Here is a 23,444-nt window from a genome sequence, read left to right as displayed (position 1 = left end):
TTGGTAAATATCTTTAATTTCAAATATAGTAAAATACTCTAGCTCAGGAAGCATAGAATCGATTGTTTTTACATCCCAGTCATCAGAAAAAAATTCCCAGGTGTTGTCACATCATTCAATGAAAGTTTGAAAAGGTATGGAATTTGAAGAACCTCAGTCATGCCAAACATATCAAAAGATACTTTATCCCAAACAATCCCATCAGGAAGTGGTATAGCTGAAATGTTCACTAGGGACAAGTCTCATTGGACCTTATGTGAGGAAAGTTGTGGTTTTAGGACCTCATCCACCAGCTTGACTCGAGGGCGCTCAGAAAGATAATGGCCGTTTATGAGAAAGAAAAAGGCGATGACAAACCCAATCCAAAGGAGAAATGCAAATACAGTTAGTGAGAACCATAGATAGTTTCATGGATGAATAAAATAGTTCATTTTGAGCCAATTCATCAGCTTATGTGCTCTTGACAATGGTGTTGCACAAGAAGTAGATAAGTCGGTGAAAGAGTCATTGATGTCGTCAAAATATCCAGCAATAAGCAGTATGTGCAAAATCTAGAGCCGTGTGATGATGTGAAGAAATGGCAGAAGTCTCCCATGGTGGTTCGTAGTAAACAATTCCATCAGTTTGCGTTTAATTTGAGTAGAATTGCTCGTTAGTTTGGTTGTTTCTTGTTTCAGATGAAGATAGTGGAACTAATGAAAGATCATTTTCTACCCTCTCCAAGCTCCGGGAAGTGTCAGCATAGCTGCCCAAAACCTGTAGAGGAACTTTCTGGTCTGCTTTCTGGTCTGTAGTGAGAGGAATTCGGGAACTACCCAGGAGTCCTCGAGGTTTGCTGTGTATGATAAGCCACATGGTGTAACTCGACATTATCAATGGAGACAAAGCGGTTTTCTTTTGAACCAGGCAGCGGTGGTAGAATAACAGTTCTGGTACAGTGTATTCCCAATACTGGAACCGGTGCACTACATGAAGGAACAAACTCCTTTTTTCCAGCAATATATGTTTTTGCACTAGATCTCCAACTTTCAGATGTTGTTGGTGAATCCCTTATTATGAGAGAGACACGTTCATTTATGTCAAAAGGTGTGTCTACAGCCTTCGCAGCAGAGCCATCAAGATCTGGAACACACATTTGTGTTCCAAACAGCACCTCATATGGGGTGTTCCCTCCCAGGGACCTTCTGGGCAGATTATTAGGTGGTCTGTGGACTCCATACAGGTGATTAGGCCAACTACGACCCGTGGCTAATACTCTTGCTGTTAAGGATTGCTTTAAGTCTTGGTTCTTCCGTTCCACTACACTATTACCCTCAGGATGGTAGAGCAATGAGAAATGGAGTTGGACCCCCTAACGAAGCCATGGAGTCCCTGAATGCCCTTGAAGCAAAGGCAGGGTCCTGGCCCGAGTTGAATGCCACAACTGTAGGGGTGCCCTCACACACAGGTTCCTTACACCCTGCCCTCTGGGCTGAGAGGTCCTACCATAGGGGTGACTTACAGTGACCTGGTGCAGTGACCTGTGGTGAAAACAGGTGCATGCCCCCATTCCAATCAGACTGCAATAGCAGGCCTGCAGAAACCTTTAGCATGGAATCCCTGTGGGTGGCAGAATAACTGCTGAAGCCCATAGGGATCCCCTGGACCCCAATGCCCTGGGTACCTAGGTACTAAATACTAGGGACTTACATGGGTGGACCAGTATGCCAACTGTGGGAAGAAAAAGGTACAGTTACCAATTTAGAAGGGAGAGAGCATAACCACTGGGGTCCGGGTTAACAGGATCCCAGTGGACACAGTCAAACACACTGACAACAGACAGAAAATGGGGGTAACCATGCCAAGAAAGAGGGTAACTTCCTACACCATCACACCTGCATGGGCAGAAGCAACTCCCTCATACCGCCTGTATCAACTAAGATCTTTGGTCTTGGTTGGGAATCACATGATCACCCACCCCTGGATAGAAATATTTGGCAGAATACTCCTTTGGTAATGGCTTGCTGTCAGTTGAGCTTTCACAGCAGTCAGTGTTTCATCATCCAAACTCGTTTGTGAACAAATAATTACAGCAACAGAAGCCATAGCCACTGCTGACTTGGCTGCTTCATCAGCCAAGGTATTGCTTGTAACATGTATTCCTACATGTTGATGTTGCAATATATGTGAAAGCAAAATAAAATTAACATGAGAACTTGAACCATTGTCCAAGCATTCAGCAAATGCATTTAGGATACTGTTTAAAGGTTGCTTTCTTTAAACACGTACACCATTCCTCTGTATGACCTCTTGAGCTAAAACGTGAGGTTTTCTCTCCTTCTGTCTTCTAATTGTAAAAACAGACATGATGCAGGGATGCAGATGCAGAGGTGTTATCTCAGCTTTGTGCAGTCACAAATCACTAAACCTTTGAAGCTTAGCGAAAATATGGTTTTTTTGTAAATGGAACTTCTAAAAGTGACGTGTTACAGAATAATAGCTTCTTACACTACAAAGCTGGAATATGACTTTTAGAGGGGTTAGGCTGCTACACATGAAATACAATCTGCCCTAGACAAAGACTTTGAAATTGAGACAAGGAGGCCCTCTTGGAGGTGCCATATCCTAAATTACTATTACCGATAAGCTTGTTTTCCCTTAAAGAATAATTACTTTTGCTGTCAATTGTATGTTTTTGTAGCTTTTCGTAATTTGTGAAATAGTGCTTATAATGTAAACTAATGAGCATTAAACCTTATAATAAGCCTCTGTTGACTCCATGTTTTTGAAGAGCTCCACAGTGTGTTACTGTGAGCAGAGTCTTCTGCCTATAGGCGCTAGCAAATAAACTTTGCTATGATTTTCATACCATGACTGTGTATTGACTGTCATTTCTCTTCAAGGTAAAATTTAGCTGTGACAATTTGGTGTTCCCGCCCGGTCTAGACTGACACAAGTTACAGACGGGCAACTGCGCCATGGTCCCGGGGCCAGAGTGAGTCCAGCTGTCTCGGGAAAGCGCACTGCAATTATCGGACCTTGTTCCTGCAGCCTCAGACAAAGGACTCCCTGGAACACCCCCAAGACATGTGAACTTGTCCGCGCTACACAAACAAACAGAGGTAGATTGCCTATCAGTCTCTCACAGTCATCGTGGACAAGGTAAGCCCAAGGAAACTGGCTTTTACGGAAGGAGGGAAACAGGGTTTCCAGCTCCAGATAAAGCATAGAACTGTGATTCAGTGTGGGGTCTGTTAGACCGGAAAAGGCCTTGTTATTGTTTAAAGAGACAGGGCCTCTGTATATGGTCAATTGACGGTTTTATTTTATCTTTTTTTAAAAAAATTTTTTTTAATAACCGGTTCTTGAAAATGTTGAGTAAATTGTTTTGTTGTGGATTTAATGTAGAACATCTAACAGTCTGGATGAGACTCAACCCACACTAGAGCCTGGGATGCCAGCTTGGTTTGTGGTAAAGAAAAAGGGTTATCATATGGCAATGTTTTTAGACAAATGGCACTATCTTACTCGTAATGATTTATTTAGGCAATGGCCTAAAGGAGGCACGTTTAAGAAAAATAGGGTGGATTATTTAGAAGAATGTTTCAGAACAAGTGAGAAGAAAGGAAAGAAGGTGAAGTTGTTAGAGTGTGATACCTATCATGCATGGAGAGACTATAAGAGAGGTAGAAAATGGTTGGAGCCGAAAAATAATCATGGAAAATTGTTGAAATATGAGGGGGAGAAACAGAAAGAGAAATGCAATGCGGCATGTAGAAAGAATGAAATGGCAATAGAGAAATATATTGTTCAAAAAGTAAAAGAAGAAAAACAGATTTATTCAACTGCTCCACCACCTGTTTTGCAGGAGGAGGACCAGTTTATGGAACAAATACTCCTGAATAATCCTCAACTCCCACCATATACTGGGAGTAATATTACACATAAAGATTTAGGTGATTCAGGAATAGTTCCAACTTTGCAGGTAGAAGAACAAGATGAGCAGGAATTGGTTTCATTACAAGGCATCATTGACGATGCAAAGAAAGCTACTAGATTACAAATGCAGCTCACCTATGATGAAAGTAAAACAGTAAATCAGTGGGTTGACAAACTTTCCAATGAAGGCATGACTATGTGGGAAAATGACCCTCACTTTCGCTGCTATTTTACCAAATAAATGAAGTATAATGCTTTAAGATGTATACAAACAAAGGCAGTCCAGTTAATGAACTGGTATTGGGAAACATACCCACAGAAAGAGCAGTATGTCCAGATATTACCTACACAAGGGGAGGGATGCTGAACTAGCAAGCAGAATAGATAATGTTTATTTGGATGATGGGGACAGATTAAGTATTGCTGTTAAATATGCCCAATGGTTCACAGATGTGAACCACACCATAGGTAGGCAGTTTAAGGAAGAAACACAAAGACAAAAAGAATCACCCCAGATAGACATAGAAAATGCTACAGAACAGGGAATGGTAAATAGGATATTACCCTTGTAAGAAGCACCAGGTTATGATGATGATCATAACATAATGAGAGTGCATGTACCTTGTACGCATGCTGAATTACATACATTTTCTGTTCAGTATCCTGATATTAGACAAGATAGGGAATAATGGTATAGACAAACTAATATTACACAAAAAATTGGTCACCTTACGTTAGAAGATTTAGACCAAATGTTTTCCATTATTTTGCCAGACAATTTCTTGAGGAAAGTGAGGCGAGAAGATGATGTGGAACTGAATATAATATGGGCTGATATAGAGGTAGAAAATAAAAAGAGAACTGGCAAGGAAGGTATAACAAACGGAATACAGCAACTACCAGACAAACTGCTGAAGAAAATAAATGCAATATTACTATGTAGGCAAATAAATTATAGGAAAATTAATAACTGCAAACAAGGGGAGAAAGTTGCTGTATTCTTTTCTAGGATAAAAAAGGAATTTACTGCATCTAGCGGTTTAGAGCCTTCCAGTGATAGCACTCAACACGCGTTAGGGTCCTACTTTGTAAATAACATACAGAATTTTTTTAGAGATGCCATTCATCAGTATAATCCTACATGGTCTCATAAACAGATAGCTGAGTTGTTGCAATTAGCCCAACATGATGAAGAATTACACTTGAAAGAAGAAGATGTTAAAGATAAAAAGCATAAGGATTTAAAAACAAAGGTGCTTATGCAACAAGCACAATCATTTATTGCGCCTAGAGAGGGGCGAGGCAGGGGGGGAGGTAGCGGGAGACTACCTAGACCTTCCCCTTCACAATTATATGTACCACCACATACATTTAATGAAGTACCTGCCCAACAACAACAGAATTGCTACAACTGTGGTGGCCAGGATCACTGGGTCCGGAATTGCCCTCATCCGCAGAGGCAAAGAGGTAGAGGAATAGGAAGAGGGTCAATAAATAGAGCAGATTAGCACTGTCAAAATACGCAGAATTAGGCTATACAGCAGGCTAATAATATTTTGACAGAAAAGCAGAACAGACGCAAATGGTGTTGGCAGACTATGAGGATGAGGTAGACTATCGCCTCATGGATCAAGGGCCCTATGTGGGACAATAGGGGAGCCTGAGAGAAATGGTACAGCAGGCTGTTATTCCAGTGGATGACAAGGGTCCATATGTAAAAGCAGAGGTAGAAGGTAAACCGGTAACATTCCTCTTGGACACCGGAGCATCCAGCTCATCTCTGACTAAAAATGCACTCCCACACAATCCTCTCTCGGAACAAAAGAAAACATCTGTGAAATTCACCAGTGTGTTAGTAACGAACCCCATGTCATCTCCACTGAGATATATGATTGGACCCTTTCCAGACAATCATTTTTTCTTAATTTCGGAAACATGCGCCTATAATTTACGAGGGCTGGATATTTAAAAATAAATAAATGCCATAATACAGTGCACCCCGGATGGGGTGTACCTTGAGGTAGATGAAAATAACATTGAAGCTGCTACTATGTACCTTATCAGGGCAGAAAAAGACACAATACCAGCGCACATTCAGCAATTAATTGACAGCAAGATATGGGCTCTACACAAAAATGATGTAGGAAGGATGCGCATTGACCCAGTTCAGATAGTTGTGCGCCAAAGTGCTCCATTGCCACGTATAACCCAGTACAAAATATCAGCAGAAGGATTGCAGGGCTTACAAGAAGTTGTCAAGGATCTATTGAAGGAAGGGGTAATTAAAGAAGTAACAGAGAGCCCATGCAATAGTCCTATACTCCCGTTCTTAAAGAAGTCAAGTGACAAGGAAGGACCCCCATCCTGGAGATTTATAGTTGATCTTCGTGAGGTCAATAAAATAGTGTTACCATAATTTCCCGTAGTCCCCAACACAGTAGATATTTTATCTACTTTGTCACCTGATATGGCATATTTTTCTGTAATTGATTTGAAGAATGCTTTATTTTCTATCCCTGTGCATGAAGACTGCATGTATCTCTTTAGTTTCTCAGTAGGTGGGCGGGGCTATGTTTTTCAAAGAGTTCCTTAAGGGTATTGCGAATCGCCTTCCATTTACAATCAAGCGTTAAAGAAGGAATTGGATACCTTCCAATGTCATCAAAAAACAACATTAATTCAGTATATTGATGATTTATTATTGGCAAGCACTACTGAAGAGCAGTGCACAACAGATACCGTTAATCTACTGAATTTTGTAGCTGCCAGGGGACATAAAGTGTCTCCTGAAAAGATACAATTCGTTCAACAAGAGGTTTCCTATTTAGGGCACCTCTTGTCAAAAGGGCGGAGACAACTGGATACAGAGCACAGAAAACCAATTTTGACCATATCACCTCCAAGCACACAAAAACAAGTGCGTACATTCCTAGGGATGGCTTAAAAATAAAATTAACACAAGATCTTGAATCATTGTCCAAGCATTCAGCAATTGCATTTAGAATAATGTTTAAAGGTTGCTTTCTTTAGACACGCATATGATGCCTCTGTATGACCTCTTGGGCAAAAACGTGAGGTCTCCTTCTGTCTTCTAATTGTAAAAACAGACATGATGCAGAGACAATGTTATCTCAGCTTTGTGCAGTCGCAAATCACTAAACCTTTGAAGCTTAGAGAAAGAATTGGTTATTTTGTAAATGGAACTTCTCAAGGATGTTTGAGAAAATAAAAGTGACATGTTACAGAATTATAGCTTCTCACACTACGAAGCTGGAATGTGACTTTTAGAGGGGTTAGGCTGCTACACATGAAATACAATGTGCCCTAGACAAAGACTTTGAAATTGAGACAAGGAGGCCCTCTTGGAGGCGCCATATCCTAAATTACTATTATCAATAAGTTTGTTTTCCCTTTAAGAATAATTACTTTTGCTGTCAATTGTATGTTTTTGTAGCTTGTCATAGCTTATGTAAACTAATGAGAGTTAAACCTTATAAAAAGCTTCTGATGACTCAATGTTTTTGAAAAACTCCACAGTGTGTTACTGTGAGCAGAGTCTTCCGCCTATAGGCGCTAGCAAATAAACTTTGCTATGATTTTCATACCATGACTGTGTATTGACTGTCATTTCTCTTCCAGACAAAATTTCGCTTTGACATGTATTAACTACATGGGCATTGGGTAGCGTTTCTTTTAGATCTACTACTTTCCCCCACGGTAAGCTGTGTTTGATGATGTTTCCTTTTGAATCTCTGAACCCATTCTGATGCCCGTAATGCAGATATTCATTGAAGGACTGGACACAGATACACGAATCACAGACTATTAACGTTAGTTGTTCTGGATCTGTGTTGTCCAGTGTCTTCACCAGAGCCTTGAGCTCTACTAGTTGTACAGTGCAGTCCCCTATGGTCTGCGTGTAAGTATTTGTGGATGGAATTCACCATCTTTCATGTAGTCACTGACAGCCATGCAAGTGGCGGAGTATTGGTGTTTGGTGCCTGGTTGGGCTGAACCATCAGTGTAAATAATTCTTTCATATTGATCAGTAAGCAGTGTTTGCTGGTATTGAATATTCCATTTTGTATTAGAACATTCGAACGTTGGCAGCTCCATTGAAAACAATGGAGTGCTGCGGGCTTTTACTGGCCGGTAAAAGCCCGCAGCGCCAACATTCCAATGTTCACTTTGTTCACAGCAGCAGCTGTGAACAAAGCCTCACGGAGCCCGAGGGGATTTTAATCCCCTTGGGCTCCGTGAGCAATTTGTTTTTTTTAATAGAACATTCTGCCCTGAGTGGCAGAATGTTCTAATAGCCTTAGAACCCGCTGTAGCAGGCTCTACTGGCTATTAAAGGCCCTTTCCCTTAATAAATGCACTCGCCTTCGGCTCGGGTATTTAACGCAGGAGCGGGCCTTTAATAGCCGGTAGAGCCCGCTACGGCGGGTTCTAAGGCTATATTGAAGGATTTCTTGAGTTTGTAATTTTGGGTCAAAAATTTAATCTACATCAGTGGCTGTCAGAGACGTTGCCCATTGGATCCAGCGTGTACATAATGCTTTCGCGTTTGGAACGCTGGGATTTGTGACAGCCTCAAGGGCTGGGATCGGAGACACAGCAATAATGCGTTTCCCCTGAGTCAGTGGTCTCTCTTTAATGACAGCCATCTGACCAGCAGTCAGAATCTTTTCTGTGAGAGCAAAATGTTGTTCAGCTTTGATTTGTATCCTATACCGATGGTATCACCCTCACTAAATGTCCATGGGTGAAGCCAATGGGACCAGCAATTACTCTGATGACCAAATGTGTTTTGTTGTCCCTTGTGTGTAAAGATTTTGCTACAAGCATGTCTTGTTGCAATGCTGTGAGAATTAATGTGTGTCTGAAAATTCTGGATGCCAATCTTTTTCAGCCAAGAAAATGTCATAAATGCCAGTTAGTCGTTTCCAGAATATAATATCAATCTTGCACTCACTGTCTCCCTCCAATTGTAGTTTCATTTTATACACCCTATCGGAAGGGGAGATGCCCATGTCTGCAGTTTTGACTTCTAAAACGTCGTCAGTTGCTTTCACCTCCAGATGCTCTTGAAGATTCTGGTGAACTATTCTGACCTCTGCTGCACTGTCTGGCCGAGCCAGTGCCCAGGTCCTGTTCTTCAATAAAACTCTCATCTTGCATGGCATTTCTTGCAGAAATAGATGCCACCTTCTTTGTTTTGAATTTGGGTTCTTGCTGTGGAAGATTGAAACATCTGATGATCGTTGTGAATCTTTTTTTGGTTTCACATACTGTGTTAGTTGTTCTGATCACCCACCTCTCTCACTACATTTATCCAGTGAGTCCTGAAAGGAACAAGATTGGCGAGTATCAAAATATAGATATCTATAAGGAGTTTTTATATTATTTCTATTTCTTAAATTATAGCGTTTCTCAGGGGTCTCCGAATGTGGAGATTCTCCCCTGTCTTTTTTAGATGTTTGTTTTGATTTATTTCAGCATATTTTGGAACCATCAGATGCTTGCCTGGTAGAATCCTTATTGGATTTGCCTTGTAATTGTGGTTTACTAGCTCTGGCTCCCAAACTATCCTGACCTATACTAGAATAAGTTTTGGCAATAATTTTAGGCAGCTCGTGTTCTTGATCCTGTGGAGGAACAACCCAGACCTGCATGGGCACTGCCAGTCCTACTGCTTCCCATTTAATGTTACTTAATATTATTGAGGGCACTGTAGCAAAATTGCCCAGTAATTGCATCCCCAAAATCCAGGGCTGGCGCAACCCCGTATTCATCTTGATTTTGTTTTAACACTTCTGCAAATTTGGCAAGTGTTGGTGTACTGTGTGCAGTAGTGTAGAGCGCGGCAAATACTATGCCCCAGGTGGTGCAGTTATCCACTGCGGGAACCATCCCAAATGGCAAGCACATAGTGAGAATTCTGTGTTTATCTTGTGGTCCCATATGGGAAAACACTGCTTCCAGCAGTTTATATTTTGAGCTAACCAAAACGGAATTTCTTCATCTTTTGTGGGTACTTTACCCATAATCTAATGCACTGTTGCATGGTTAATGCCTGGTGTTATTGCGTGCAGTTGTGCTGGAACAGCCGTGCTGGGTTAGTATTTAGTGGTTGCATTACAAATTGTACTAGGAGTCTATATATTGCTACAAGCTCAATGTATAAGCTGTAAATCTCAGCTACCGTCATGGTGCCTATATTTGGATGTGGTGTGTATGCGGCCAATAAAGACCAGGGGGGCCTTCATTATTCGAAGGACCTAGCATAACATGAAATATTGTATGTGGTAGGGCGCCAACAAGACAGTTTTGGTGGTCTTGAAATGATAAAGGTATTTCTATATATGTGTGTGCTCTGTATAGTGCAGGTGCATTAGAATGTGTATAATGATGAAATGTATTGCTATTCCTATCAACTGCTTGAAAAAATTAACCCAAGAGTAAAAAATGTCTTTTCTTCTTTTACAGGCTGGATGTGCCTCAACCATGAATGTAACAGCACCCGCCTGGGCTGCGAGACCATTATTTAAGAAATGATTCGTGAGGTGGGGCCTGCGGCCAGTCCCTGTGGGCACTTACCCTGAGAGAGAGAGAAAGAGACAGTGACAGATTGAGAGAGAGAGATAGCGATTTAGGCTTTGATGAATTATAATGAATGATATACTTAGAATGACATATTTCAGGACAAATTGAAAAGATACATTGTTTGTCAATTTAAAAGAGTGAGATCATCTTTCCATATGTAACTTAAATATTTATAGTTGAAAAGAAACTAGAGTAGGAAATGTCCACAGACTCACCTAGACTAGAACCCTTAATCTTTGGTGTATATGTCTGGGACTTTAACCACTAGGCCAGAGGTGAATCCATAGCATACAGGAAGAGAATAGTACAGTAATAATGTTTGTTGTTCTATCTTTAGAGATGCAGAACTCAGAATGCATAGTATTTTCACTGTACAAAGTACGTGGCAATATTTTTGAGGGAAAAGGTGTGCCATTACCATACTGTAATACCAATTGGAAACAAGGCCTAAATGTTCTGCACCCAGAACCATGGGACTTTGACTTATGGACAACCGCTGCACCGGTATAGTCCTACGGCCTCATTGAGTCCCACGCCCACTAAAATTAAATATTTCCCTTCAATATATTATCCTCAATCCAATATTCTCATTCTGCTTCTCAAAAATAGGGAAAATAAGCAAATCAATGCAATTTCATCCAAGTCTTTCTTCTGTTTTCTTAAGTGTTTGAAGTGTTTGAAAGAAATACATATCTAGTGATTATTTCTGAGGGCACAATGAGTAAGTTTAGCATTTTAGAGCTTTTAGAGCCAGCGTCTCCTCTTTCAGACATTTCAAGTATATCCAGACACCTATTTATTTTGTTGGATATGCAATAGATGGACGTACAAATCATATTTGGAACTGTCTTGAGGAAGTCCCCGTGTGATGCCGTAACCATGAAATGCCAGCAGTAAAAGCAATATGTTGAATTCATAAACTGGTTTTGTATTCCCGTTTTCCTAATTACTCATACTAAGTGCTAGTAGTTATTGTAATTGAGATTGAAGACGCCATACAGATTGCAGTGATTTCATGGTGTATGAGCACCTTAAATATTTGCAGTTGTGTACTTCTTTTAACCCCTTAGCTGCCAGGCCTTTTCCCTCTCAGTTGCCAGGCCTTTTTTGGCTATTTGGGGCAGTTCGCGCTAGGCCCTCATAACTTTTTGTCCACATAAGCTACCCGCGCTAAATTTGCGTCCTTTTTTCCAACATCCTAGGGATTCTAGAAGTACCCTGGGGGAGGATTTATTTTATGCCATTTCTGCCCGACCTATTTCTATTAGGCCCATCTGCCACGAGGGGGGGCAGAAACCACTTAGGCACCAGGGATTGGTGTGTGTGTGTATATGTGATTTGTTTGGGGTGCAGCCCCTTGGGCAAGGGTCGCTCCCCATGGGGGCACTTTACTTTACTGTTGGCCATTTCTGCCCTCTCGGGGGAAGATCACCCTACTTTTGTAAGGCCTATCTGCCCCCAAAAGAGGAAGAAAGCCCACCAAAGACCAGGGCAGAATTATTATTTTTTTAAAAGAGGGTGGGGGTATGGCCATACTCCCACCCCAAATAAATGGGGACAAAGTTGTTCTTCCCATGGGTGGGCAGACGGGGAAATTACCCCCGACCGACCGGGGGTGGGGAGGGCAGAAGCCTACTAGATGCCAGGGAATAAAAAAAAATAGTGGAGTGGTGGCTACCAACCAGTATGGGCATGGTTCTGCCCCCACCTCAACTGAAGGAGGTAACAGTCTTTCAGCTCTCCCCCCTCACACTAATAGATCTTATCCCAATGGCAAGCAAGAGGACCTTTGATTATTTTGGGTTTTGGTTTTACATTTGGACCATGAGAGCTGGTCTAACTCTCAAAATCCTCCCACTTGAAATGGTGAGGGCTGCACTTTTTGGACTTTGTGATGCTGACACCTAGAAAAATCTACCAGACCTAGACACATCTGAAAACTAAACATCTGGGTCCAGGGTGGTGTGCTTCACATGCACCCCACACCATTTTACTACCCACAATGCCCTGCAAACCTCCAACTTTGCTTGAAATAACACATTTTTCACACATTTTTGTGATGGAACCTCCCGGAATCTGCAGGAATCCACAAAATTCCTACCAACCAGCATTGTTGCATGTATACCGATAAAAATTCTGCCTCACTTGTCAGCTTAAAAACCTTTTTTTCAAACTGCCCTTTTGGACCCCCTTTGGCTTCCCCCTCATGTTTGAAATGTTTTTGGCTCTTCCCTGTCACAGGCACTTGGCCCACCTACACAAGTGAGGTATCATTTTTAACAGGAGACTGAGGGGAACGTTGGGTGGTAGGAACTTTGTGCAGGTGCAGTGATCCCACACAGAAATGTGGGAAAAATGTGATTTGTTAGCTAAATATGAGGTTTGCTGAGGATTCTGGGTAAGACAACACTGGTGGATCCACGAAAGTTACACCTCCCTGGACTCCCTCTGGTATCTAGTTTGGGTTTGGTAGGTGTCCTTAGATGGCTGCTGAGCCCAGGATCCAAAACTCAGGTGTCCCCCGCAAAAACAGGTAGTTTGGTATTTGATCATTTTGATGTGTCCACTTAGTGTTTTGTGCACTTCCTGTCGCGGGCACTAGGCCTACCCACACAAGTGAGGTACCATTTGTATCGGGAGACCTTGGGCAACGCTGGGTAGATAAAAGTGTGTGGCTCCCCTCAGATTCCAGAACTTTGCAGCACCGAAATGTGAGGAAAAAGTGTATTGTTTGCCAAATTGTGAGGTTTGCTAAGGATTCTGGGTAACAGAACCTGGTGAGAGTGCCACAAGTTACCCCTTCCTGGGTTTCCCCCGGGTGTCTAGATTTAAAAAATGCACAGGTTTGGTAGGTTTTCCTAGGTGCTGGCTGAGCTAGAGGCCAAAATCCACAGATAGGCACTTTGCAAAAAAGAGGTCTCTTTTCTTTGGGAAAATGTGATGTGTCCATGTAGTGCTTTGGGCCATTTCCTGTCATGAGCCCTAGGCCTACCCAAACACGTGAGGTACCATTTTTATCAGGAGACTCGGGGGAATGCTGGGTGGATGCAAATTTGTGGCTCCTCTCAGATTCCAGCACTTTCTGTCACTGAAATGTGAGGAAAGGGTGTTTTTTTGCCACATTTTAAGGTTTACAAAGGATTCTAGGTTACAGAACCTGGTGAGAGCCCCACAAGTCACCCCATCTTGGATTCTCCAAGGAGTCTAGTTTTAAAAAATGCACAGGTTTGGTAGGTTTTTCTAGATGCCGGCTGAGCTAGAGGCCAAACTCCACAGCTAGGCACTTTCCAAAAAAACACCTCAGTTGTCAATGTAAAAATGTGATGTGTCCATGTTGTGGTCTGGGGAGTTTCCTGTCGTTGGCACTAGGCCTACCCACACAAGTGAGGTATCAATTGTATTGGGAGACATGGGGGAATGCTTGGTGGAAGGAAATGTGTGGCTCCTCTCATATTCCAGAACTTTCTATCACCGAAATGTTAGGAAAAAGTTTTTTGGGGCCAAATTTTGAGGTTTGCAAAGGATTCTGAGTAACAGAACCTGATGGGAGCCCCACAAGTCACCCCATCCTGGAGTCCCATGGTGTCTAGTTTTAAAAAATGCACAGGCTTTGTAGGTTTCCCTAGGTGCTGGCTAGAAGCCAAAATCCACAGCTGGGCACTTTGCAAAAAACATGTCAGATTTCAATGTAAAAATGTGATGTGTCCATGTTGCATTTCCTGTCGCGGACACTAGGCCTACCCACACAAGTGAGGTACCATTTTTATCAGGAGAGTTGATGGAACACAGAATAGCAGTACAAGTGTTATTGCCCTGTGTCTTTCTCTACATTTTTTCCTTCCAAATGTAAGACAGTTTGTAAAAAAGACACCTATTTCAGAAATGCCCTGTAATTCACATGCTAATATGGGGACCCCAGAATTCAGAAATGTGCAAATAACCACTGCTTCTCAACACTTTATCTTGTGCCTATTTTGGAAATACAAAGGTTTCCTTATTACCTATTTTTCACTCTTTATATTTCACCAAATGAATTGCTGTATACCCGGTATAGTGTACAATGAAAACCCATTGGAAGGTGCAGCTCATTTGTTGGCTCTGGGTACCTAGGGTTCTTGATGAACCTACAAGCCCTATATATCCCCGCAAACAGAAGAGTCCAGCAGATGTAACAGTATATTGCTTTTGAAAATCTGACATCGCAGGAACAAGTTACACCGTAAAACGTGGAGAAAAATAGCTGTTTTTTTTCACCTCAATTTCAATATTTTATTTTAGCTGTTATTTTTCTGTAGTAAAACCTTGTAGGATCTACACAAATGACCCCTTGGTGAATTCAGAATTTTGTCTACTTTTCACAAATGTTTAGCTTTCCGGGATCCAGCATTGGTTTCACACCCATTTGTGTCACTAACTGGAAGGAGGCTAAAAGCACAAAAAATAGTAAAAATGGGGTATGTCTCAGTAAAATGCCAAAATTGTGTTGAAAAATGTGTTTTTATGATTCAAGCCTGCCTGTTCCTGAAAGCTGGGAAGATGGTGATTTTAGCACCGCAAACTCTTTGTTGATGTTATTTTCAGAGGAAAAAACACAAACTTTCTCCTGCAGCCTTTCTTCCCCATTTGTGCGGAAACAAAAAAAATACATTTTCATTGTATTTGGCTAATTTCTTGGCCTCTTCCAGGGGAACCCACAAACATTGGGTACCTCTAGAATCCCTGGGATGTTGTAAAAGAAATTTGGCATGGGTAGCATATGTGGACAAAAAGTTATGAGGGCCTAAGCGCAAACTGCCCCAACTAGCCAAAAAAAGGCCTGGCACCTGAGGGTGAAATGGCCTGCCAGCGAAGGGGTTAAGATTCCTTTGTTACTACTCATTTTTATCATTTCATACCTTTTATACTTCCTCCACCCCATTAATATGAATCAATGCTATGCTATTCATATCACTTGATTTAGTATCATATCGATCATCATAAATGATGCATCATAATCATAGGTAGCTATCCATCCTATAAAGGATAATTGGCAAGCTGAGGCAGGATCAAAAAGGGGCCAACAGACAGATTGAAAAAACGGATGAGAAAAGCAAATGGTGCCAGAAGATAAAATCTTATAACATACGAAAAGACATGTTACATATTTAGTCCCCTATGTGAACCCACAGTTCCTCATCACAGTTTAAATCCATGGAAATCTTGGTGTGAAGGGTGATTATATATCTTGACTCCAGTCGCCTTAACTTTTGGCCTCCCTCAGGACCTCTTTCTGCAGTCAGTCAAGACAGAAGAACCTAAATTTGTTGCTATTGCTCTGATATTCCAATTCAAAATGTCTGCCAACAGGGTATGCAGGATCCTTATTGTTTATTGAGTGTATATCCTGGAGTGCCTGCTTCTTTCTTTACTTATAGTGTTTTTCTACCAACATAGCATTTATTGCTGGGGCGCACTAGGCAATAAACCGTATAATCTGATTTACAGTTTAATATTTGTCTGATTCTACCCTTAAATCTCTGACTAGGTAAATCATATTCCTTGACCGTCTCACTATGTCTACAGGCCTTGCAATCGAGGCCCAAGTAGAAACCCGCCACATCTGGTACCCTCCATTTTTGCCTTACAAAGTGACTGTGGACTAGGAGATCTATGAGGAAGTACACCTCCTGTATGTCACTACCAGTTGACTAGAAATATTTTCCCCACATGATTATCCGCTTGCAGGATTGGCCATTTTTTCTTGAGAATTTCATAAAAATCGAAAGAATCCATGGAGGAGCCCGTGATCATTCTTATCTGACTGGCTTCAGGCTCCCTTTGTTTATCTTTCAGGAGTTCCTGCCGTGTCTTATGCCTGACTTTAGCTCTAACACTGGAGAGAATAAATCGGTCATATCTGCTGTTTTTAAACCGGTCTAACGCATCTGCTGCTGCTACTTGATACATTTCTTCTCTTGTGTAGTAATTCCCCATAGGGGATACTGTTTTTCAAGCTGCCTGGGTGGGAACTCGTAGCAGGGAATGTCTGGCTGTGGGTTTTCTATACAGCGAAGTCTGTAGCTGATTTTCTTTTACAAACATCGTAAGATCAAGGAATGATACCTCAGAATCACTGATGCAACTGATGAAACATAGGTTTAAGGGGGTACTGTTGAGAGTTCTAAAGTATTCAACTCCTGATTCACATGTGGGCCCTTCCATACCATAAACAAATTGTTTGTGTAGCAGGCCAATAGGACGAGATTATCTGTCCATGTTCCATTCTGTTCCGACCAAGCCACCTACTTCTCCCTCCAGCCACAAACAAGGTCTCATTGTTGGGAGAGAAGCAGGTGCCATTGGCTGTCTCCTGGTTTTCTTGATACAATTGTCCCCCAAAAGTGAAGATGTTATGATTGAGGCAAATATCTGTCAGTTGTAAAATCATAATGTTATGTTCATGGGCTTTAAGTGCCCTGCTCTTCAAGAAGAATTGCACTGATTTCAACCCTGCTTCATGGACGATACAATGTACATATGTTACATCCAATGTAATTCTCTTCCCACTGTGCCCCATCAATCAACTGTAAAAAATATTTCATATCTTTCACATTTGAGCTGAGGCTTCGCACAAATGGAAACAAAGAAAAGGCAATTAAAGTCAAAGTATTTTCTAACAACCTAGACTTTGAAGATATGATTGGACTTCCTGTGGGGGAAACCGGGTCCTTACGTAACTTAGGGATATGTTAAAAGTGGGGACCTAAGGGTAACCACACTTTAGATACTAATATTCCTCATAGTCCAGTGTCCTGCCAACCCCTAAAAAGTTCATAGAACATGTTGATGCTGTGGGCATTTTCACTTCTGCTGATTGGTTCATAACATTGTCTGTCCCAAGTTGTTGCAGGGCTTCTCTTTCATAATATTCCCTTGCAAGCCGAACAACGTTCCCCTCTATATCAGATGTCAGGTCTTCTCCAGTAAGTATGTCTGTGGTCGATTGTTCTCTCAGTGTCGACTGACTCGCCTTGTGTTGTGTAGCCATTTTAGTTATAGCTCCATGCACATTATTTTAGCACACTAGGCCTGCCGCTGTGCACTTTAACCTAGATATATTTTATTCAGCTTTGTTTATTATTTTAACAATAGCCACATTTGCGGTCTTGTTTTATTTCTATCCGTCTAGCTGTTCTTTGCTTAGGCTGGCACTACGTTCTTAAACAAGACATTCTTGTTCACTCTGTGCTTCTCTCAAGGTTGCAGTGAGATAGGTTGCTGGTAAAACGTCGTAACGCTTTGTCTCTGGTATTCATTCATAGAAATATACACATCCTTACTTAGGGACATTGTCTCGGAACTTCAGCTGTTTTATTATAAAAACACTTCCCTGTTCCATACACGTTAGAGGGAGATTCCAGGAAGAGGACCACGAGTGTATGCTGATTGCTGAACGCTTCGCTACAGCTGCTTATGCAGACTTCAAGCCTTTGCTCAGGTATAGGGGATGATGTCTTCCCAGGGGAACCTGAAGGGCAGAACTAGAGCTTAACATGCTGTGCTCTAATATAGCCTAGGTAGGAATTAGTCTATTGACTTTAGTGACAACATGGTAGCGTTATTTCTATGCTTGACTCTCCTTGTCACAATTTTAATCATGTCATGCTTTATCGTCTTGGTTATTGCAGTACATGCTTCATTATCTAAGATGCAGTTGCTTCATTAAAACGTTATTGAAACATACACTGCCTCTGTTCATCATTGTTTATGTGAGACCAATGTAACTGAGAGAAACGGATGAGATCTGAGTGACCATGATTTCCCTGAGGAATCAACTTTGTCATGCGCTCGGCTGCCCTATCATCCCTGCTCTTGGGTAGAGATGAGGCACTGCTAGTTAGCCGGAGCAAAACCCGGATTGGGGCGACAGGTGTCACCTGTAGTGGATTAAACTCAGTTTCCCACACCGCAGGTGATTCTGCTGCTCAAATCCAGTAGGCTCATTAGAATAATGAGAGCCTACTCAACACTTGTACATGTTCAATGTGTGGACTTTCATTAACTTGAGTTTTCTGATGAAACGCCTCTGTTAAGAACATGAATAAACGTAAAATGTTGTTTTGCTCAACAAGTGCTCATCTTTTTCCTTTCAGAAAAGATGAGATAGATTAGATAGATATGCATTTCATGAATTCATTGCTGTTTACATTTACAAGTGTATCAACTTTATTTACGAGCAGGACTTTTCAGTAAAGATCACTAGCAAATGTAAAATTCCCACAAAGGTTTACAAAATATCGGATCTCGCAAACCAAATGCAAATTATTATTAAGGGCACACATTCTGGCAATTTAGCCTTCCCATGTGGCAAGTTGAAAAGGGTTGTTTCATTGTACGTGAAAGCAGAAGGAATCCCAACTTTAGTGACAATTTAAAGTGTAAACGTTTTTAAAGAATTGTTGTTATTTGAAAACAATAGGGTGGGCATGACAAACAGAGCAATTAGAGCATGCGCATGTCAACAATGTCTAGGGCTGTTGTATAAAATGACTTCCTTATCTTCCATTTCAGTAATTAAACATTTCCCCACATCATTCAGCCAGCTGAATTGTATTTTAATCTGAACCTCGTTTTGGGGTTATCTTTGTCAGACAGATTTGCACTGGCCATCAGCATGTCTTGTGCCTCCTGCAGTTACCTTGAGGACGAGTTTGACAAAATACCCTTGTGCCTACACATATGAAAGGAATTGAGGTGGCTGTGAATGCACAAAGAAGGTTTCACTCAACAACGGCCATCCTTTATGGCAGCATGACTTATTTTGCTGAATCTCAGACAAAAAAGGGAAAAAGGACAAGTTCTGAGAGGACAGGGTTCAGTGAGTTTCATCTTTGTAATATTTGGAAATATTCTGATGCATATGGAGCTATTTGCCACATGCTTGTTGTTGTATTATGTGGGGATGGTGGCTGTCTCCCGGCAACAGTGGGGATTCTGGAATGTGGGAGGAGAAAGGAAGACAGTTGAGAGAAGATAGTCGTAGGAGACAGCCGGCCAGGGTCGTTAGCAATAAAGCTACATTTATCCATGAAATACTAGTCTCACCGTGTGAAATCAATGGCTTAACACTTGTATGTGTCACAACATTTGGACTATGCAGTGCTTAATTTGTAAATAAAAAGGTGCCGGTGCCCAAAGCCCTCCTCTTAAACACGCGGCTGCTGCAATTCAATGTGTGAACACGGAATACTGAGGCGGCGTACTCTTGAAGCCACCGCCGGCCTCTTCAATCCATATAAAGCCACTCCCTGCCCCTTCAGCTTACTCTTGCAGCTTCCTACTTTCTCCCGTTGTGACGCTTTTTCATTTTTCTCTTCCTCAGTCTTTCCCATACGTGTCTTTTGCTCGCAACAAAAGCTTGAGGCAGAAGAATAAGCCCCGGCCCTCAAAAATAAGTGCCGGTGCTCAGCACAGGAAAGAACAAGCACAAATTAAGCACTGGGACTATGCAAAAGTTTACAAAGTAATGTCAACCTGGGGCCATTAGCGCAAGCTCGGAATATCTTTTAATGGAGTACTTTTAATATGGTTATTATGCTCCCAAGTGAATGTCAATATTTTAAATAATATTGCAAAGCAAACAAATGTGTGGAATTGGCAGAGGAATGGTGATGGCAGGCAGAGTATTAGAAAGGACATCTCGAACAATAAAGATATAAAGCCACATACCAGACAGTTATAATGTTTGCATTGTTTGTGCAGCCGTAATGACTTATAGGTATATGTTTCTTCCTACTAGAGGAATCATAAAGCTCCTGGGGAAGCACCGTTGAAAGTTAAGCGCAAATACACAAGCATCCAGCAGCAAGGTATTCTACCTGCTGCTCAGTTAGCTGAAGGATGTAACAACAATCCCACAAAGAGAAATCCCCCCTCACCTTCCATGAAGTTGGAAAATGGCCATTTGTCCGTTCTTTTTCACAATCACAAACTGACTTAAAATCACACTTGACGTGAATCCAATTAGCATTTCTCATGGATGGTGTAGAAGTAAAAGTTTAGAATCATGAATGCCTTTTTGTGCTCAGATAGTCCTGTCCCATATACATCTTTGAGTGCATACCGCCTTGCTTTCAAGTATGTTTAGACACACCTTTACAACGTTCCCATGATAGGAAGGGTGAGCGGTCAAAGGCTTCTCAGAGAAGTAGTGTGAGGGGCAAAAGCGCAGAACTAAACAGCCAAACAACAGACACAATAATTCACTGACCACCTCAGTGTTTGTCTTAAGAAAAAGACTATTTTAATGTCAAAGAAAAAAAAATACTACACACACCCACAGGTTTTAGTAAAGAGTTTGAGGTTCCAACCTACAGGTTCTCGCTAAGAGCCCCACCTCTTCAAATGCCCACTGTCGGGACCTGGCCCTAAAGCTCTGTAGTATATACTGGGATAATGGACATAGGGAAGTGTGAGCTTACTAAGTCAGCTTAAGCGTCAATCACCCATAGGTCAGTTCATGTGATCTTGAGCAAAAAACGTTCACTGATGGCGGTGACATTATTTGCCTGACGGTAGGCTTATGTTCATAGTTCAAGATACAGTCCACGTCTTTCGATTCCAAGTCCCATATTACCACTTCGCAGGGGACACAGCTGTAGCTCCGATAAAAAGCTTGGCAGACATAGTCTGACTACTTTTTCCTTAGAAGTTGTAGCATCTGGGACCCGTGCAGGGCTCTGCTTTGGCAGTGACAGGGGTCTTTTCATGCTATGTGGGGCACGTTTGTCAAATAAACTATGTGGTGAGCCCAGGTGGCTTGGAACTGTATAGTGGTTTGGGTCCCACTTTATATTTATGATCCAGGCAGGGGATACTGATCCAATGATTATGTTTTTGGAACCAGTTTGATATTGTTGCCTATCAAATGTCATTGTCAGGCTTTAGGGCAGAGTGCAGATGCAGCCTTTGCGCACGTTGATATCTCTTAGCAGGTAGTGATGATGCTGGGTCCAAGCAGAAGTATTCAAAATATGGAAAGAGTAGAGTATGGAGACTGCACCCAGCTATCATCAACCTCCCTGAAGAGGCAATCAGGCAAAGAGGCAAAAGGCAGCAGAGCATGGTACATGGTCAAAGTTAGCAAGTAATCGGGTGAGAAAGCGTTGTGCACCGCTAATGCATTTTGATGTAGTGTTCTTTAAAAACGTGAGTTTTTAACTCTTTCTTAAATTGGAACACAGTTGAGGCAGTGCTCATAGATATAGAGATATTATTCCAGATCTTGGGTGCATAGGTGGGAAAGGGCTGTTGTCTGGATATCTCATTTTTACTCTTCTTAACCTGCAGTCTCATGGGGTCCTTGCTGCATGTGGTCAGAAAACAACCAGAGATGGTGATCTTGTCTGCAAGATTAGCAACAATGCTGCTTGTGATGGCTTTGTAAATGCAGCTTGTTTCGAAGATTGTGCGGCTGGCAAGGGGGACCAATGGAGTTCTAGCAGGGTGTGGTTGATGTGACCATTTTCCTTCAGGCTCTGATGAGCCGTGCTACGTCATGTAGGCTGCCTTTAAAGGATGCCAGAGTTGAGCCTGGGAGGCCATGTATTAGGTCATCGTACAGATGCAAGAGTACGAGGGTTTGAACAGCAGTTCTGAAGTCACTCTCTGGAACAAACAGTTTGACTTTCTTTACAAAAGAGAACAAGTAGGTCATCTTTATTTTTTTGGCAATGTGTTCCTTGAGCAAGTGATTTGGCAAGAGTTAGTGCTTGAAACTGTCAAAGTTCATATCATTGAGCGAGGTTTGTAATGTATCTTGTTTGTTAGCAAATAATAGGAATTCTGTTTTGGTTCATTTGAGCTTCAGTTAGGCAGTAGGCATCCATGTCTGGATGATGTGCAAGCTCTGTTTGAGGCATTGACCGTCTGACACAGAGGAGACTTTCAAGTAGAGTTGTGTATCATCGAGCAGGTCAGAGAAAGGGTCAAGAAGTATCAGCAGCAATATGTGGCAAGACACAATAGCAAAGTCATAAGGAAACCAAAGGTGTATGATAAGGGCGAATGGGTGAGAGTGATGGGTGGTAACGTGGCTAGGAAAGGGGAATCCAAGTTGTCGGAGCCGAAGGTTGTGTTAGGTGTGAAAGGAAACTGTGTAAGATTGTCTGATGGCAACTGGTGGAATATAAGGAGGATAGCGAAATGTTCGGAGGTGGAAATAAAGGAGTGGCTAAAGAATAAAGGTGTGGGTGAATGGAAGGAGAGTGAGGAAGGATCAGATAACAGGGAGGATGAAGTAGGTTCAGAGAGGAAGAATGATGTGCATAGAAGATCCAGTGCTAGAGTAAAGGAACCGTCGAGATTACTGAAAGATTTTGTGTGCAGTTAGAAGGTATATGTATAATCTTAAAATGTAAAAAAAAAAAAAAGAAAAAAAAAAATACTTTAGCACAATCTGAAATGTATTAGCATAAATTTTTGTTTTTGTTAGTAAGAATTAACTTAATTAATTTGTTTATTATAGGATAGGGGATGTGTTGTATTATGTGGGGATGGGGGCTGTCTCCCGGCAACAGGGGGGATTCTGGAATGTGGGAGGAGAAAGGAAGACAGTTGAGAGAAGATAGTCGTAGGAGACAGCCGGCCAGGGTCGTTAGCAATAAAGCTACATTTATCCATGAAATACTAGTCTCACCGTGTGAAATCAATGGCTTAACACTTGTATGTGTCACAACATTTGGACTATGCAGTGCTTAATTTGTAAATAAAAAGGTGCCGGTGCCCAAAGCCCTCCTCTTAAACACGCGGCTGCTGCAATTCAATGTGTGAACACGGAATACTGAGGCGGCGTACTCTTGAAGCCACCGCCGGCCTCTTCAATCCATATAAAGCCACTCCCTGCCCCTTCAGCTTACTCTTGCAGCTTCCTACTTTCTCCC

The sequence above is a fragment of the Pleurodeles waltl genome, chromosome 1_2 (genome assembly GCF_031143425.1).
Source record: "Pleurodeles waltl isolate 20211129_DDA chromosome 1_2, aPleWal1.hap1.20221129, whole genome shotgun sequence".
Lineage (NCBI taxonomy): Eukaryota > Metazoa > Chordata > Amphibia > Caudata > Salamandridae > Pleurodeles > Pleurodeles waltl.
This window is presented reverse-complemented; position numbering follows the sequence as displayed.